We start from the raw sequence: 15,012 nt of genomic DNA on the forward strand, positions 1-15,012 counted from the left end.
TTTCCCTGAAAGTCTTACGTTGGCTGTGACTGCTTGGCTGTTTCATGATAGTACTTGAAGAGACAGTAATTTTCTGGGAAAATGCAAGATTAATGTGAAATTAAGAACTGCAGTCATACTCACTTTGTGTTCCACTATAGCATCACTGAAATTTTTGAAGAATGCAGACTCTGCTGTGATTTGTATCTCCAAGGTGGAATTACTACCTGTACACGCATAGCTTTCTGGGAGAGATGGTGTCATAAGGAATTTTTTCTGGACTGCGTGCTTCCGACACTTGTTTTAGCAGTACCTAAATCATGGCATATATAAATAATGAGTGATGCTTCCAGAATCACCTCATTTCCCTTTTCCTTAATGGTACATCTTTTGGTTGCAGGCAACAGCTTTCCTCTTGTCTTGATCCTATTTTATGTCAATATTCTGCTGGTGTTGCTGTATGTGAAAAATAGACTAAAGGACTAAAGACACTAGAAAAATAGGACCAACAACTGAGGAAAAAAAAGTAGTCGTGATGGTGCGTGACATAAAATGGAGGGAGTGTTGAGTTCCTCTTTTACAAGACGATAATATGAGTAATGTGTGAGAACCCAATTTCATTATGAGTCTCTGCACTTGCATTCAGAAATGGTTTTTAAGAGTAAAAGGGATTAAGATTCCTGATTCCTTCCTGGGCGGTGGAGCAGAGATTGGAATTTCTCATTACGTGTCCTGAATTGTCCTCACTGTCTGGTTTTTTTTTTTGTGGTTTGTTTTTTTTTTTTTTTTAACTTCTTTCTGCTCAGAGGGTGTACAGACTGTTTATGTGAAATACAGGACACAAAATGAAAGCTAGGAGGAAATGTGGAAATACTTAGCTTACCTTCGTGTCATGCATACCTGTTAAGGTATCGACAATATATTGTTTTAATTTTGTACTATTATCTTAGTTCTTTTTTGTTTGGCTGCAGAGGATTTTGCTTGAGAGAATTCCAGAAAGTGAAACTCTCTTGATGGGAGATATTTCACTGGGGGAAAAACCCCAACCCCACCAACACAACCCCCTTGAAATGCCAAGAATCTTTGGGACTACAGTTGTTGACCAATGGTGCAAAGAAACTGTTGTTATATAGGCTTCACTTTGCAGGTACTTCAGTGTAGCACATCTGGGGTGTGACATAACATTTGTTTTGTTCTCTTTAAGGTACAGTATTCCACTTTGTGTATGAGTATGTAACTGAAATCTTACCAAGTAGTCAAACCAAGTAGATGCAGTGTAATTTTTTCCTCCCGCTTTAAATGGTTGGAAAGGAGGGAAAGCAGAATCATACAGCTACTGAAATGCTAGTTTTGCCAAAATAGAGATTGCAATTAGGACTTTGAAATTTTATGTTGGATCGTAATTTGTCCAAAGTACGTTAACCATTGCATTTAGCATACTAGGAGTTGCTATGTTCTTGTTATTGCATCATTATTTCTTGCTGGAATTTTTGAGTCTCTGAAGCAATAGGTGTCTTAATGTTTTCTGAATATAATATAAAAACTTATGGTTATTTGTTTATCCCATCATACCACCTGTACACGTAACTCCTCATAACTATCAGTACTTGGTAATGCTGCTGAGAGAGCTTTTCAGGATGTTGTGGAAAAAGAACAGTGAGCTGTGGGTGGAACTTTGCCTGTTTTCAGAAGAGGAAGTTTTCTTGTGGAAGTACAATCTCACTTTTTCACTGATGAGTCACTTTTGATATAATGATTAAAAGATCTTCCCTAACTTTGCATCTCTTTTTAGCTGTTCTCAGTGAGGATAGATATCACTGTGTAAATTCTGCGAACAATTAAAGTTGATTTTATTAATAAACGTAGCAAGAAATTAATTTACTCTTGGAAGTCACTTATCGCTTGAGTAGAATTTGTCTATTGTCTAGAGCTGCATTATCAATACAATCTCAATTTTATTTAATTATATTGACTGAAATACATTTTATGATTAAATATTTTATATACAAGATGCCCAGCTTTCAAGGCTTTTAAATTGTTAGGGGTTTTGAATATCTTTGTTATTTTAATGGCTTTCAATGGCAGATGACAAAGGAACAGTGTCATATAACCCTGAGCCTTTTCATCAGTATAGTGTGTTTTTTTTTCTTGCAAGTTTGTTTTTTTTGGGGTTAGTACATAATATGGATGCCTTTTTATGGAGTTTGGGGATGTCTGGATATTGAGACTCTCCCACTGAATTGTTTGAGAGAAATACAAGGCACAACTTGACAGAAATAGTTCTGCAGAATTTTGTGTTAAAAGAAGAAAAGTAGCAGACTGTCAGTGTGTTTCTGTGGCTTCTTCACTAGTAATTTTTGTGTCAGCAGATACTATTCATTGTTGGAACGACTAAAGAACTCAGCATTCCAATTCAATGTGAATCACGCGAAGCCATTTATTACAGAAACAAGCCTCCTTATATATGCAACTCCTCTCTGATCACACGTCCACGCTCCAAGCATGCATTCACTAATTGGATATAATCTATGTTTATGAGCTGTCCACACACTGGAGTCTTACTGCTGATAGGTCTGTTGATTTACATCTTGTTGAGGCCCTGTTATTGTAGAACTGCCTCACTCAGCAGGTCCTGTTTTCAGCTTTCTGAGGTGGCCTTGAAATTCCTTTGGGCCTGGCTAGTTCAGTAACAAATCTCTATCTAATAGAAACCCATCCACAATTCATGATATTATCTATTGATAATTATCTGCTTTAATTTTTATTACTTGTCATAGAGCATTCCTGAGAAGTGAATCGCTCTTGCCAAAGAAGGAGTCAATGTTAGTAACTAAAAATATATCATATAATTATTCTGTAACTGTGCATTACAGAACAGAATTATAGAATAATTCAGGTTGAAAGGGACTTTAGGATGTCTGTAGCCCATCCTTCTGCTTAGATCAGTTTCAGTGCTGAATTTCGAACTGGATTTTCTAAACTTTGACCGGTCAGGTCTTGAAAATTGCTGAGAACAGAGACTGCACCAACTCTTTGGGCAACCTGTTCCACTGCTTGACTGACCTTGTGTGAAAGTGCGCTTGTGCGTCTTTGTGCTCTCTATTGTCAGAGCCTCCCTCAGTTTTTGATCACTGTCATAATATCCTCCCACTGTGCTGGGAAGAATCTGTTGTCTTTTTAATCTCCTTTGTGTTGAGGGACTGGTCTATGTCCCTCTGAAGCCACTTTTTTTTCCCTAGACTGAAGAAGCTCAGTTCTCTCTCCCTCTTTGCAGGGTAAGAGCTCCAGCCCCTTGGTGGCCTTCTGATTTTGTTCTACTTTGTTGGTGTTTGTTGTGTATCAGAGGGCCCAAAACTGCACATAGTTTTCTAGATGTGATCTTGTTAAGTGTTACCTTTCTCATCCTACTAGCTATGCTCCTGTCCTTTCAGCTCACTATGTGGTTAGCCTTCGTTGTCTCTGGAACATGCTCCTGACATCTACCCGTAAGCGTTGTCCAGTGAGATGTCAGGTCCTTTTCCAGGAGAGCTGCTCCCCAGCCAGTTGGTTCCCAGACTGTATCATCACAAGTAGTTATTCCATCCCAGCTGCAAGATTTTTTAGACATTCAGTTGATCATTTTTCAGTGGAGGAAGAAAAGCCTTAGGACCTCTTGGATCAAAAATAGATGGATATCAGTTTTATTCCTTATTGATACTGTCCTAAGTAATATAATTCCTTTTGTGAATTAAAATGAGATTATTATTTCAGTAATAGGTTGGAAAAAAAAAATCCACAAAATAGTTTTGATTTTTTTAAAAAAGACATGCATTCTGATCGCTAGGAGTAACAGGATCAAGTGACACACTTAATGTACTGTTCACCTTGAACATGACCATCCATTATGTTTTCTTTAGGTATAAAAATACAGAGCTACAACTTTACATCTTCCCGTAACAAAACTATGGTCAAATCAGATGCTTTGAATTCAATTTCTGTTTATTTACATGATTGTAGAGAATGCTATTCTATACATAGGAAGAACTAATTGGAGACCCTTTCTTTACTTTTGGCTTCAGAGGAATTCTAGTCTACATTCAGCTCAAAACTTTGTACCCCAGCCAAAACTTTAAATTTCTGTCAGCTTTTGCTTTGGTGCAAGTATGGACCTATTACTGTATTTCAGGAAGCAGGATGGCAGTTGAACCTACCAGTTTTCAACTACATTTACTGATCCTGTAGTATCAAGGCACAACATAGTTCCTTTTCATAAGAACTTGAGTTTAATGTTGGGGCCAGCATTCTCAATCATGTATCAGATTTTGGAGACATTAGCTCTGCATGCAGATTAAGAGAACTTTGTGAGCTTTAACGTCTTCCACAAATGTGGGAGTTCTTCAGAAACACCAGCTTTACAGACTGTTCTCAGTTTGGTGTGACTAGAGAAGGCAACAAATAAGCAGAGTCCCCATCTGGACTTTACCTTGTGAGCATGTTTTTTACATTTCTGCAGTAGAGATTGGTGCCAAGTCTTTCTCATCTATGCACAAGTGCTACGCTTTTGGTGCATGTACTTCTAAAAGTCCATTTTGGCTGAGTCCACGAGAGCTGTGTGGAACTAGGTTTGAGTACAATCCATTTTCCATATACTTACTATTGTATAGATAGATCTTATTTTCCTGTGTAGTTATCCATGCGTCTCCCCTAGAGATGAGGCCCTCAGCCATGCAGAGCAAATAAAGCACGCCATTGAGGCCTGAAAGCGAGGATGAAGTAGTGAGTTACTCAACAGTAAGGTCTGAAGAGCGAAGTTGCCCATGCTTTGGTTAGAGTTTGTGGCTTTCATGCTAATCTGTTTTAAATATTAGTCACTGTGAGCACTGTAGCTTTGTTTATTGCTCAGTGTGTGTGAAGGTGGCATAGCATGGCCAGTGGAGAAAATGAGGGACAGAAAGTGAAACGACCAGAAAGGTAAATTCAGTGTCAGAAGCCTCTTTTATGGGGCTGCAGTCTTAAGATCTTGTTTTGAAAAGTGTGAATTGGGTTCTGAATAAAAAAGACTCTCATTTCAGAAACATGTTTCTGAAGTTCTTGTTTTTAATGTTTTAGCTGCTTTTGAGATATCATTGCATGTAATTGGAGAAGATACTGTATACAGAAAACTCAGTGAAATATTTCTGGTAGGGTAATTCTTAAGAGCAGTATGATAATGACAAGTTTCCTTTGTTAGTAAATAAGAGGAACTGTGACACCTTTGTAGCGTTCTTCTATACAGGCAGGATTATAAGAATATCAATGGCACAGAAATCTGTAGGTGATTAAAAGGCTGGTTACAGATGTTGGTTAAATTGAGATAAAATGGATGTCTGAGAATTCAGGTATAAATGAGAGGAGCTTAAAGGCACTCTCTCCCCCATCACCTGAAATCATATGCATTTAACTTCGACTGTCAGTACACATAGTCTTACGAGGTATTACTAATCTCCTAGAGAAATAAAATGGTTTGAGAATATTTATTCCTAAAGCTATACTTGTTCCTGGTTTGATTCGATTTCTAAGCCATGTTATCCTGGGGTGAGCTCTTTCAACTTCAGCTCCTTCAGCTTCACTTTGTTAACTTACACTGGGACAGAACTGACCCTTCTTTTCTCTGAGGTAAATTTCTCTACCACCTTGGAGAAATATTTGACCGGATTTGTCTCTACTGTGTCAAGTTGATGCATCTGCCCACTTGATTTTGTTGGAAATTCGTCTGTTGGAGGTGCAGATGGAGGTAGAGCTGGGCAGCCAGCTCCTGTTCAACTGCAAAAAAGGTAATCACCAACAAAACCCAAGGAATTAATTAAGACTTTCTTGATTTTGTTAGACTAATATTTTTTATTTCAAATAAATTCCTAGTTTTCTCCTGCATTAGTCACTGCCATATCATATTGGTTTTTTCCTTATATTATTTAATGAAATAGTTGGTCAAAGTATGCTCTTGTAATGTTACTCCAACCCTGCTCTGCACTTTTTATTATTCTTTTGTGTCCTTTTGTTCTTGTGTGGGCATTTGTTTGTTTGTTGTTCGTGGTGTGGTTTGGTTTTTTTTTTTCATTTGAACATGTTTGTGCAGTAGCTCCCTGAGAGCTGCATCTATTGTGTATGTGTCAAACCTCGTGTTAGCTTATCTGTATTTTTATGTAGACATCAGCTGCTTAGAAACTAGTTACTAGAAGATATGAGGATTATCTTACTATTGTCATCATTTTACTCTGTCCTCAACTCGTATAAACTTGTGTTATTGTTGTGTTAACTTCTTTCATCTAATGGACTGTGTAGAGTTATATTTTTTCCTGTACTTGATGGGGACATATGTATGTTAGTGCCCTAGAAGTAATAACAATAAATGCTGTCCTCAGCTATCTTGTGCTCGGAAGTGCGAGGAGATACTTAAAAACTATTAATTTAGCTCTTGGTGACATGCCGAAGCAGTAGAGAAGGAGGAATAACAGCTTTCTGGTAATGTTTACCTGAACCGTGAGGTTTGTGGTGCAGAAATAAAACATTTGGGGAAAAAAGTAATGATAGGTAATGATGAAATTAGAAGAGCCTAAATTCACTGTAATATTATAGAGTAAGGCTATATTTAATTGACCAGCAACAAATTATAGCCCTGTTTTAGATAAGTAGTGATGAAACAGTGACTTCAGATTAGTTTTGTTCTCATTGTTTCTTGAGGTCAATTCAGATAATGATAAATTTATGCCATAAATGGTAATTGGAGTGAGGTAGAAAAGCTAAGCTCCATGAAGCCTAAAAAGTTGGCTAAAACTTTTTTATCTTGGTCTCTTGTTGGTAAGAATGTGAGAGCACTGCTGTGAAGTATGGGTGGGGTTTTTTTTTTATGAAAAAGAGGGCTTAAAAACTGAGTTTTACTTGTGTGATAGTGTATCTGTTCAGGTTTCTTAAACCTTATTGAGAATACCAACAGTCTAAATCATACGTGATGGATGCTTGCTTTTTTCTATGTGGCTTCACAATTTTTTGAAATTTCTACTTAAGTTCTGTTCTGAACATCAAAATATTAGTGATGTTCGCGTTTGTCAAGGATTTTGAACACATACATAATATCGTTTCTTAATAAAAAACGGATAGAGCTTCTTGCTGAGTTTGATTTTTTTTCTAAAATGGAAGAAAAAATCAGATAACAGGATTCAAACAAAGAACATGAGACAGATCTTACTGAGCAGCATTGTATTATGCTGTTTGGATGAGCAAAGTGGCGGCTGCCTCTTGCCATTGTGGTTCCTGTTGGGTCTGAGGTGGACAAGCTTCCACAACACTAACACCAGAATGGTCAGTGCCCCCTTTTTCAGTCATACTGGAAATGTCCAGCAAAGACTCTCGTGGCTAGAACTACTTAGAAGTCTATATGAAGTAGCCTTTCACGACTGCTGTTTTATTTTAATGAATCTTGGCTATCAGAGCTAATAGTATACCTGTGCTTAGCCAAGCTTTAGCAACCTTGCTTAACCCTTAGGTCTCTTACCTTGACATTGTTCCCAGGCAGAACAAACAAACATGGTCTCTACCCTGCTCTGCAGTTTAGCTATGGCAGGATTTCAATTTCATTAATATCAGTCCAGATCATTTTATGGAATGTAGGTGTTGTCACATTTGTGGAAATTGCATTTATTCTAACTGCAATTAAGTCTTTTCCTAATAGGATATTGTCACCTGAAATATTTAATTTGGGATTAACTGCCTTTATGTAGAACAAAACTGATTTAAACTCTATCTGTAAACTTCCAGAGGGAAGTCTTAGGTAAATTCTGTGGTTCCTATTATTTAGGTGGTCAGGCTAGATGATTTGTGGATCTTGTGTAGCCTTGTAGAGTCCATGAGTTGATGTGCCAGGACAGTCTCTGTACTGTTAGATGAGGATGCCTTCCAGCCTGCCTGCGCTATAGTTTTTACATATAGTGAAAGTTTCAGGATATTACCTCTGGAGAGATCCGGAGTCTGAATTTCTAAATTCACACACTTAGTAAAGTTGTCTACATTCTGTAATAGTTTTGTTGATCTTCTCAAGCAGTTTACCTCTTCAGTGCATTTGGCAAGATAAAAATTTTGTGGTGGTTCTGTTACTGAAACAGCTTTTTACACAGTCTCATTATTTTTGGCAGAGCTGATCCACTGATAAATATTCTAAAACAAAGAAGAAACTACAGGAAGAATAAGGCTTTATTGTATTCAACCAGAAATAGGGGTTGATTTTCAGATAGTATCTTACTGGAGGCATTAACAGAAAAGTTAGAAATAACTTGTGTAGTATTTCAGTCATGATGGACACATGTTAAAACCTACGTTGTTTAGTTAGTGTAGTGGAAATGGGAGCAATCTGACCTAAGAATTATTGAGGTGAAATTTTGAGTCCTTAGCTCAGAAAATTGAGCCTGTCAAATTGGATCAAGTGTAATAGGAATGAAAATAGCAAGATTTCAACTCCTGCAAACTTCTTACCTTGAAGAGAGTGTTGGGGAAGTTGCTATAGAGCCAAACAGAATTGGGCTTTTATGTATTACACTGTATGTGGAAAGGTCTTCTGTCTTTGGTATTGATGTTGAAATAAAGAAACCAGAGATGGTTTCTCGCATCCAACTGTGGAATATCCAAATGTGATCAGAGATGTAGATCCTGTTTTGGTTTAAGAAGATGGGAGGGTATTTAATGGGGTGCTAATACTCTTCCAGCTCTGCAGTCCATCTCCTGGACCCCTTGGGCAGTGGACTCCGGTATAGTTGTATACTCTCAGTGCTCTATTGCTAGCTTATGTTATGGACAGTTCAGCTGTATGGAGGAAGGGACCTCATAACTGCAGATCGTGCAGCAGTCTGTGTGCTGCAAAGCCCAGCTTTGTGAGGACTCCTTTGCACGTTTCTCACTGGCAGGGTGAGAGAAAGCACCCCAGTTACACTCTTTCTGAAAGGTATTGGCAAGTTTGTGCATCTCACAGTGTGGTTTAGGAAGCAGTTCTGAGATCAGAGCAACAAAGGCAGAACAAATCTGCTCCTTCTGTGTTAGCTCTGTAGCATTTCTTTCTGCTTGCTGCAGATCTATGCAGTCCACATCCTAGAATCAAAATTTTGACTGGATCTCCACCTGACATAAGCTTGAAATATTTATTGTAAGATCCCTGACCTGCACAGGGATTAGCAGTGGATTGGTTTTTTGCGTGTGTTTTGCTTATTAAAAATATGTAGAATTATATGCTGATTGCTTGAAACATGCTTTCCAGCAAGTGCTCAGTTTTGAGGCTTATCTAGTAATGGCAAGTATTTACTACTCGATAACTTTTAAAATGTTTACAGTTAGCATTGAAAACATATTAATTACAAATTAATCATCCCAACTCTTTTAAAAGTGTCCCACAATATGTAGATGATGCCTGTTTGATGCCAGCCTTGATGCCTTTTCTTCCTGGCGGTATTAGAATTTCTGTTCTTTTCCTGTACTGTAACAAATGTTTGTTGTCAAGTTAGGAAACCATTTCATTTTAGTTTTATTTTGATGTTGTATCTGTGTCATGTGTAATACAATTTCCCTTTCCTCTTTCTTCCACCAATACAAGATCAACTCCTCCATGGCCTAGAGATTTAAAATATTCCTGGCAGATGTTTTAACTACCCTTCTCTCAAATACCTCTGGTGATAGGGAGTTTAGCATCTATCCAAACAGTCTGTTTTTGTGGATATTAACTATCACTTCAGTTAGGCATTCTGTTTAAAACAAACAAACAAAAACACAGAACAAAATCACTCACACAAAAAGCAATCAACAAGAAAACAACCCAAAAAACCTAGGCAACCTCCTCTCATCCTACAGTTCTGTCCAGTAGTTCCTGACCTGTTCCTGGTAGCATAGATTGCAGTTTTATTTCTCCTATGCAGCAGCTACATATGAATTTGAAAATAGTCATATATCCCCTCGCTGTAATGTAACACTTCATGTATGCTACCAGTACTACTAGTCTTTACTATATCAGTCTTTGCCTGTAACAAATCTGAGCATTAAGGCTTACTACTTATAGGCTGACCAAAATGGTGGTCTTCTCGCTGCTAATGTACCAGCATATACTGGTCTATCAAGGTATCTTGTAAAGTCTTTTTCATGGCTTTTTTCCAGGACCAATATGTGATTTGAACTGTTTCTTCCTTTTTTTAGAAAGCAGAAGATAACTTGGACTATATTTTACTGGCAATATTAGTTTTATGCTCTTCTGCTGCTGCTTCTCCTCTGCTTTTTAATTCTCTCCCATTTAGTTGTGTACGCCGGTGTTGTCCTGTTGTCATTATGTTGCATGTTTTCTGAGTATAATTTTGGAACAAATAAAAGCAACGACCATGAAGAATGTTGCCTGCTTTATAAATTATTTTTCTGTTTTAACTGAAATTATTCTTCTTTCTTTCATGATATGTTGTGTACTGGCTGATGAAAACAAAGCTTAAGGTAGAATAAGTGTAAATGGTTATCAGTATGGCTTGTACCTTTGAAGAAAAATACCGAACCTTGTCTCAAGGACAAAGGAAACAGTTTTCTACTAATTCCTAAAATGGTTAAGCTGCTAATATTGCTTAAAAAAAATATATGGAAGTCCACTGTTACTACACTTAATTTTCTGTTTGTGTATTCTAAATTTCATATAGAAAGAGCATCACAGGCAGCATTGCTTTTCAACCAAAGAGTTTTGGGCACTGAGCTGAAGCTTGATAGGGTTGCTTTTGTTCCACATATGTTTCTGAAGGATGTAATGTGTCCTGTCACCAGAAATGGAACTCCCAAAGTACCAAATGCAGAATTGTTGTAAAAACATAGTCTGTGTGCAAGTCTCGAGTCACCATATTTTCTTCCTTATTTTCCATGTCTTGGGGATAAAATTAGTAGTTAATGAGATGGCCTTGTACTTCTAGTCTATGCTTGGGGGAATAATTTTTAGGAACTGAAAGCTCAGTCTCCTTTAAAGGGGATAAAGGAAAGGGAAAGGGTATTAGTGCAAGCTTTTCCCTCATCTAGTTTGTCTATTTATGTGTGAGATTTTTTATTATGGTTTTTCCAAGTCACTTTTGTCAACAGTTTAACCCCATCTAGCAATCACAGCCACAATAGCCACTTGCTCACTCCCTACCCCAACAAATAGGGGAGAAAATTGAAAGGGAGAAACTTGTAGGTTGAGATGAACAGTTTAATAAAATAATGATAAAATAAAATATTAATATACCACTATTACTACTACTAACATATACAAAATGGAAACAGACTATAAAATAAATAAATAAAATAAATAATGCAGCTTATCATGAACTCTGCACCGAGCAGCCAGTCCTGAGAAGAGACAGAGCACCCAGGTCCCAACCAGCTGATTCTGGAGAGAGAGTAGAGAGAAAAAGGCAGCAAGGCCCAGAGGCTACTGCAAAACAGCAGGAGGGCAAATGACCAAACAAGGAGATCTCACAAACAGAACTCAGCTGAAATGGAGCACAACCAGAATGGGTCTCCATAGCTGGGAAATCCAGCTCTCCTTAAATATGAAGCATGAATCTAATGATGTGGAATATTCTTATTGATCAGTCTGGCTGTCAGTCAAGGTCTGCCCCATCCATGCCCCGCTTCCCAGCTGCCTCACACCTGTGGGCAGAGCTCAGAGATCTTGGCTCTTCAGCCTGCTATTTGATCCTATTGATGAAGCACCTTAATTCCAGTAGAAACTTGAACCAGTGGACTTAATCACCACAGGTCCTGAGGCATACGGTAACAAAATTCAAAAGGTGATCTGAAGCATAGTTCATAAACTGCTTAGAGTTGCACCTTTTGAATTTTAAGCGTTTGTTTTAATAAACAAAGGAAGTTGTTTGTATTACTGGTGGAACAGGAAGTCAGTTGAGACTGGCTTTAGCATAGTATGTTATTGCCTGCTTTGAAGTATTTATTCAAAATGTGTGTTTAGTACCAAAGGTAGTACTATAACAGAGGAAAATGCTGAATGCTTTGTAAAAATGAACCCTAATAAGCTTGTAAATTCTGTGCTTTAACTCTTTGCAAAAAAAAAACCCAACAAAAAACCAAACCAAAACAAAAAAAACCAACAAAACAAAACACAAACCTGTGCATGCAGAGCCTTCAGTAGAAGCAATATATGTAAATGGAGATTTAAGCCTTAAGCATTTTGAGTTGACCTATTTGAGAAGCCAGAAGCAATTGGTTATGAAAGTGTAAACAAAAGTCTGCGGGAAGAGACCCTACATTTCCAAAGAACTGAGGCTGCAAATAAGCAGTGCATGTGGGAATGTAGGCAGGTGTATTATGGTAGTTTGCATATGCCATAGGCACCTTTGTTGGTGTCTTTGAATGGACTTTCAAAGTATAAATTATCAACCTTTTAATCTGTGTCATCATTGCTGTACTACTGCCATTTTTCAAATATTAGAAATGATGTGTGATTTTAGTAGTGTTCCAAGCTGCACTCAACATTCATTAGGGAGAGCTTCTCTTCTCATATGTCTGGAAGTTACTGTGATTCTCTCCTGCTTTTTATTGGGGAAAAGAATGTTATTTACAAATGAAAATATAAGGTACCTTCTGTGCATTTGTTATTTTAATTATATATGTTTCCTAGCAATTGCATTTAAAACAATCAAACAAAAAACCAAACCAACCTCAAAAACCCAAACAACCCATAAAAACCCAAACAAACCAAACAATAATTGGGAGTGGTGAATTTGTTTTTCACGTAAGAGACGTAAATGTTGTGCCGCCTTTTAGGGTCAGGTCATATACCATCAAGACAGATTTGCTGCCAGGTGATACAACTGATAATAAATGCTTTTTTGCAGGTTTTATACATCTGGAGTATGGACAAAATAAAATGGTACAACAGGTAATGAAGGGGCTATATTGAAGGCATGCCTGAAAACTATGGGGAAAACTCTGTGCTTACCATAAACCAAATTATAATTAGAAAAGGAAAAAGAGTAGTCAATTCTGAGTCCTTACTGGGCCTGGCTAGAACACTGTTCTGTCACCTTCTTGTAACATCTGTGACTTTGTTTTAAGGATACTGTATGAAATCAGACCTATTTTAAATGAGCCTTTAGACTTCATTATGTGTGTGTTGTATGGCTTGTGAGCTAGACTTTAAAAAATCATTTTACAGGCAAACTGTGATGGTGGTGGGGTTTGAGGTGCTTTTTATTTTTATTATTAGTTTTTTTTTTTTTAATTTTAAAGAGTATTCTATATTATCAGAAGTACAGTGATGATATTTATTATCACCAGATACTTTTAAAAGAAGCAGCTGTGCAGCTTAAAAAAATACTCATCAGACTCAAGACTTTCAGGCTGTAATTGCTCAACCATTTAGTACATTTTTCTATAGCATATGCGTCTTGCATTTAATTAGCATTAACTTCATTCTTTGCTTTAGTTCTTCAGTAAAATTTTAAATTATTTTCTAAATATGGCTAGTTTGATAGCATGTTCTTTAAGGTAGCTGCAGGGTGCTATGCTGTATATAGGAAGGGAAAATTAATTGTCAAAAACTTGAAAATATAATGAATTAAATAATTTGGGTATTAGTAATCTGGAAGATGACAACTTCAGCTTTATTCAATGTACTTTGTGGTTTCTGTGTATCTTAGCAGATGTTTTGTCAGAGTAGGAAGGTTCTGCACTGTAGATTACTACTAATTCAATAGTAATTTTGGGATGGGTTATGTTCAGACAACAATTAAACAAGTGTTTAAATGTATTTATTATGCAGCTATTCAAAATTAAGTAACAACGTTATGATAATTGAATTCCTGTATTACAGAAATATGCATTAAATTGTACTGGCATGTTAGTGTGATACTGCATGTTGGCACTATATTATGCATCAGATGACATAATAATATGGTCTTCCTCAGTTCACCAATTAGTGCAGTTGATATTTTAATTTTTAATCTTAAGCAAATTACTGTTTTAATGAGTTAGAGAATTTATAGTAAATAGAGGGCTTTTTGCCTACAAAATTTGAGGTGGTTTTGTGTTGTGGGTTTTTTTTATTTTTTATTTTTTATTTTTTAATAAATTGTGTTCTTTTTTTTGGTCTTTTTACCTTCCTGCAATTTAAAGTTTCTTTTTTGCTTTTCATGATGCACATGGATTAGTGTGCTATTATTGTAAAGAAACATCAGATGGACTTAAGACGAGGAGTTTCCTATTTATTCTTTGGTTCAATGACTTTTGGTTCAATGGTGCCGTGATACTGAGAATGTTCCGTGAATGTATATTGTCAGCACTGGGGATTAGTGTGCTGCATTGTTTTTATTCTTCACATTTTTTGCTTTATCTCGTGTTCTGTCTTCTGAAAACCATTCTCCCCTTGATAAATACACAATGTGGGAAGGGAAAAAAGGGTTGGTATAAGGTTAATGTTCAGCTTCTACCTGGGATATGTGTTAGTTTAATCTAGGTAATGTTTATAGATAAAACATCAACAAAAAGCTGTATGAGGGGAAAAAAAGCCCTCTAGCTAATGAACTGATTGAAGAGGTATCTGTGGAAGTATTCACTTCAGGATCCAGTTTTTCCATCTGCAGTTATTCTTTCCTGGGAGAGATAGAATCTACCCTCTTCCTGTGCACACAGCATTTTTAGCCCTGTTTTAGAAATATCAGACTGCTGCTTTGATACAAATGTAGTAGTATCTGTTATGTCCCATGCCACTGATCCTAAACGAGGTATCTTGTCCTGACAAAACCTTTCCTTTTCACATGACAGAGGCTGATACTCTCTCTTTTAGTCAAGATACTCTGTGATAAGCTGTGTGGTAACAGGTGCTAAAAAGTTTAAACGCAAAACTGGAGTGGTGTATGCTGTACTGATAAGTGGCTGTCTTATATAAAAAACCACTTTCTGATACCTTGCAAACTGGAAGAGTATGAGTTCTCCAACTAAAACCAAAACAATGGGATTTTTAGAGTCCATCAGTTAAGACATTAACAGAATAGAAGCTAAAATGGAAGTTAGCCTAAG

At 36.9% G+C, this 15,012-nt stretch overlaps 1 protein-coding gene across 1 annotated transcript in view; it reads left to right on the forward strand.

Moving 5' to 3' along the window:
* CTNNA3 (catenin alpha 3) overlaps positions 1 to 15,012 on the forward strand; it is a gene marked incomplete at both ends in the record, with an annotated part of 466,214 nt that overhangs the window by 320,146 nt on the left and 131,056 nt on the right. The window lies entirely within an intron of this gene.

Source organism: Nesoenas mayeri (genome assembly GCF_963082525.1).
Source record: "Nesoenas mayeri genome assembly, chromosome: 7".
Classification (NCBI taxonomy): Eukaryota; Metazoa; Chordata; class Aves; order Columbiformes; family Columbidae; genus Nesoenas; species Nesoenas mayeri.